This window comes from Rhincodon typus, chromosome 8 (assembly GCF_021869965.1).
Source record: "Rhincodon typus isolate 14 chromosome 8, sRhiTyp1.1, whole genome shotgun sequence".
Taxonomy (NCBI): Eukaryota; Metazoa; Chordata; class Chondrichthyes; order Orectolobiformes; family Rhincodontidae; genus Rhincodon; species Rhincodon typus.
This window is the reverse complement of record NC_063339.1, coordinates 44,114,624-44,119,656: the sequence shown is the minus strand read 5'-3', so window position 1 is coordinate 44,119,656 and position 5,033 is coordinate 44,114,624. Positions and strand designations below refer to the sequence as shown.

The window sequence follows — 5,033 nt, the reverse complement described above, 5'->3', positions numbered from 1 at the left end:
CCAACCAGAGCGCACCTGCTACCCCGCAGCCAATGGCAACGCGGTGTCTGGCTCTTGGCCAATCACAGCCCAACTTCCACAAAAACAGCCAATAGAGGTGGGGCCTCCGCCATTTGACTAATCACAGCTTAGCTTCTACCAACATGGCCAATCACAGCTCAGCAACGACCCCTACGTCAATCATAGCCCAGCGTCTATCTTTTGGCCAATCACATCCCAAAGTTCACCCCTGTATCCAATCGCAGAGCAGGTTCCACTCCTCGGTCAATCTCAGCTCCTTCGATGAGATAGCGGAAGTAAAGTGCCACTGGATTCTTCTTTGCTTTTTAAAAATACATTACAGTGTACATTTACGTAAGGTATGCTTTTCATATTACTTCCAAAACTGTTCGTGAGCAATAGAAGAATGGTCATAACATGAAAATGTCCTTATTTAAGGGTCTGTTTTATTTAAGTTGAAGTTGAAAGAGCTCAGTACACAAAATGATATAGGCTGTAGGAATACAAATATTAATTTCAGAAAACATTTTAAAATTATGTATCAAAAATACATAAATAATTGGAGACATGTAATGTTTCCAAATCAAAAACATGATTGTTAATCAAGTAGGCTACATTATTAAAACCTGATTTCTCCGAACAAAAACAACAATTTTTCCCACATGCTCTTTTTTCTTATTTGTTCACAGTGAAATTAATATACAGAAAGAAGCAGGACTAGTCCATTCAGTCCCTTGACTTTGCTCCGCCATTTACTAAATTCGTGGACTTGTAACCTCAAAGCCATATTTCTGCTTACCTCAGAGATAGTAGGAACTGCAGATGCTGGAGAATCCGAGACAACAAGGTGCAGAGCTGGATGAACACAGCAGGCCAAGCAGCATCGTAGGAGCAGAAAGGCTGACGTTTCGGGCCTAGACCCTTCATCAGACCCTTTCTGCTTACCTCAATAACATTTCATCCCTGTTGCTTGCCAAGAACCAATTCACCTCTGCCTTAAAAATATTCAAAGGGTCTGCTTCCACCATCTTTTCAGTAAGCGTGTCCCAAAGACTCATGGCACTGAGAAAGAAAATCACTTCATAGAATCAAGGCATTCAGCTCATCAAGCCTGCACCGATGCTGCAAAGAACATCCCACCCGGACCTTCACCCAATACCTGTAACCCCCCATTTACTATGGCTAATCCATCTAATCTGCACACCCTTGGATTGTGGGAGGAAACCAGAGTACCCAATGGAAGCCCATGTAGACACGGAGAACATGCAAACTCCACACAGACAGTCATCCAATACCGGAATTAATTTTTGTTTTACACGGGTGACCCCTCATTTGAGATTCTCCTATATAAGGAGACACCATCCTGCTTGGCCTGCTGTGTTCATCCAGCCCTGCACCTTGTTGTCCCACCATCCTACATCTAACTTGTCCTGATCCCTTCGGAGTTTATATGTTGAAATCAAGTTGTCTCTTACTCTGGTAAACTCTAGTGGATAGAGGCCTTGTCTGACAAATCTTTCCTCATAAGAGAACACACCCATTCCGTGTATTAATCTGGTCAACCTTCTCTAAACAGCTTCCAATATATTTATAGACATGTTTAATCAACTTGTTCAAACATGTTATGATACACCTTTGGAGCAGTTGAGACTTAAATCGAGGCTTTCTGACTCAGTACACTGCCATTGTGCCAAAGGAGCCCTTCCCAATACATTTAGATCCTTGTTCAAACAAATGGCCAATACTGTACTCAGCAGATGTGGCCCCATCAGTGCCCTGAATAACTGAATCATAAACTCTCTATTTTTGCATCAATTCCCCTCTCAATAAATGACGACATTTCGTTCACCTTCCTGATTTCTTGATCTAAAATGCAACCACCTTTTGTGATTCGTACACCAGATCCCTTTGTATCTTAATGACTACGAGTAGGCTAGGAATACGGAGGCAAGTTACTCAACTCCGGACTTCCCAAAGCCTATCCATCATCTGCAAGGTACAAGTCAGCAGCATGAAGGCTGTTTACCTGTCTGAATGGATGCAGCTTCAACAACACTCAAGAAGCTTGACACCATCCAGGGCAAAGCAGCCTGCTTGATTAGCACCTGATCCACAAGCATCCATACCCTCCATCACCAACACTCAATAGCAGCAGTATGAACCACCTATAAGATGTACTGCAGAAATTCAGCAAAGTTCCTTAGATGGCATCTTATAAATCCACAACCACTTCCATCTCGAATGACAAGGGGAGCAAATACATGGGAACACCACCACCACTGCAGATTCCCCTCTAAGCCACTCACCATCCTGGTTTGGAAATATAACACCATTTCTTCATTGTCACTGGGTCAAAATCCTGGGAACTATCTCCCTAAGGTCCGTTGTGGGTCAACTGCAGCACGTGAACCGCTGCAATACAAGAAGGCAGCTCACCACTATCTTCCCAAGGTTAACTATGGACAGACAATAAATGTTGGCCAGCCAGCAATACTCACGTCCCATGAGCTTTGAAATCTCTCATATGTGGCTAATATGTTCTTTTTTCATTCTTTATGCCAAAATTGACAATTTCACATAGTATATTTCATTTGCTAATCTTTGCCCACACACTGGACCTATCAACATTTTTTTGTATCCTATTTATGTTCCATGTTATTAACTGCTACTTGGGTGAATAAATTTTTCCTAAATTCTTGATTGGATTTTTTGGACTTTCTGATAATTATAGCCTATATTTCAGATCTCAGCAAAAGTGGAATTATCTTCACTATGTGTATCCTATCAAACCGTTTCATACTATTAAAGAGCTCTATCAGGTCTCTTCAACCTTCTGTTTTCTTAAGAAGAGAATCCCAGACTATTCAGGCTTTATCGTTTAGTATATACTGTCAGTTCTAATATCCCTTTATTAAATCATTGTAGATTACCTCTACAACATTTTTATGATGTGGAGACTAGATAAGTCATAAGATTTCAATTTTGAATAACATGAAAAAATTGTTTCATTGCATTTGATACACTATAAATCACATTTTCCACAGTGCCAGTATGAAGTTATTCTCATTAAAGCACAGAAACTGGAAGGGAACATGTATTTCATGGTGAGGCTGGTGTCTGGGTGAGTCCACCCACGGCATTCTTAGCTGGACTATAGTTATTTCTTATGAAATTGTCTTCCTGCTATTCTAAACAAAACTGAAGTAAAATTGCATTGTACAAGTGAGATTTAAATAGGTTAACTAACAAGCCTATTTTAAAAGTAGTGAAAACTCCTTAAAAGTAGCATTCTTACTCGCTCTGTAAAATAGTTTTGGACGTCATCTTTAGTTACATCATGCTGCTACAAGAATGTTGTTCAGATTATTTTTTCTGGGTGTGTTGGACCACATTTCTGAAAGAGAAGTATGTGCAGCATTTCATTTAACATGTATCTGCATGTGTTGGTATGTAAACTGTGTATTTCACATAGTCATTAAAATGAACTAGGCAAATCAAAATTGATTAAAGGATTAAATTTTAGAGGATTAAAAAGGATTGCCCCAACTCAGCAAAATAAAATCCCTGCAGCCAGCCCCCTTTCACAGTTTAGGTGAAACAAAATATAAAGTTCTGCCACCAAACAAAACATCTCTTTTTTTTAAACCAAACAGAAACGAATTGTAATAATGTGATCAAATATTGAATTTAGTCACAATTCCTGTGTTTACTTAAAAGCTTAAAAGGTACAGGAAATATTTTGAAGTCTGACAGAACAGTGATTTCAGTTGTTTTGGGGCTAAAGCTGATTCCTGTGTAGCTCATTGTGATTCCAGTACATCTCCTTCACCTTGGTCCTTGGCCATATTGTTTCACTTTTCCCAGGAATACTTTGGCATGCCAAAGCTCTGAGTGCAAATGTTTCACTTCGGAGATGTACAGGTTAGAATCCAACCCCAAATGGTGAGACTCCAGGAAGTGTATTTTTCTGACGTTACAGATTTCAGCAGAGCAGAAGAAGCAACAATGTTGTACAGGTTGCATAATCTTCAAATTCTGAGTGAATGAGTGAACATGGGTAGCATGGTAGCTCATTGGTTAGCACTGCTGCCTCACTGCACCAGGGACCAGGGTTTAATTCCAGGCAACAGTGTGAAATTTGCACATTCTCCTCACGTTACTTGGGTTTCCTCCCACAGTCCAGGCATGTGCAGGCTAGGTGAATTAACCATGGTAAATGCAGGAATAAGGTGGGATGCTCTTTGGACGTGTGGTATGGACTCAATGGGCTGAATGGCCTGCTTCTACACTGTAGGGATTCTATGATTTTTTTTACTACTATCCTTTCGGACTGGCATCTTCAATCACAGGCACTGACTGGCAACATTCAATGTTAAAATTTGAAACCACTTTGACAATGATCCAATGATTTTGACACATTCTAAATAATATCATATTGTGTGAAACAACATGATCAGCAGACTGCAACTACAAAAAGAATTGGTTGTCTGTGATACTCTGAGGGCAAACTTTAAAGAAACAATGGCACCGATAATATACAAGAATGTAAAGATCATCTTGCATTTATCACAATACTTTTGCTACCACCAATAAATTTTTTTCATTTTATTTGTGTTATTTTAGTGTCCATCACACATTACCATTGTCATTTATTTGAGAGGTTTACAATTTCACTCCGAGAGGTTTGGAGAATATCTTTTATTGTCTTTCTCTTCCACTATTTTGGTTAATACTTAACTAAGCTGTAAAAAGTTCAAAGATCCATACAATATATTAGTCTCAATTTCTCAAATGAGCATTGTTAAGATCTTACAGAAAATGGACTTTCAGTATTCAAGTTTAATCATTTGACTGTAACAGCCAAAATCTTCATGAACCCAAATGTTTTGTTAAAAAAGAACTCTCGTAAAATGACTCAGAGATAGTAGGAACTGCAGATGCTGGAGAATCTGAGATAACAAGGTGTAGAGCTGGATGAACACAGCAGGCCAAGCAGCATCAGAGGAGCAGGAAGACTGACGTTTCGGGCCTAG

At 39.6% G+C, this 5,033-nt stretch overlaps 1 protein-coding gene across 1 annotated transcript in view; it reads left to right on the top strand.

Moving 5' to 3' along the window:
• Window positions 1–295: 295 nt before the first annotated feature.
• tbpl2 (TATA box binding protein like 2) overlaps window positions 296–5,033 on the top strand; it is a 52,337-nt gene continuing 47,599 nt past the window's right edge. The window contains exon 1 of the mRNA XM_048599798.1: window positions 296–359. The gene's annotated coding sequence lies outside the window, so the exon portion shown is untranslated. The remainder of the gene's footprint in view (window positions 360–5,033) is intronic.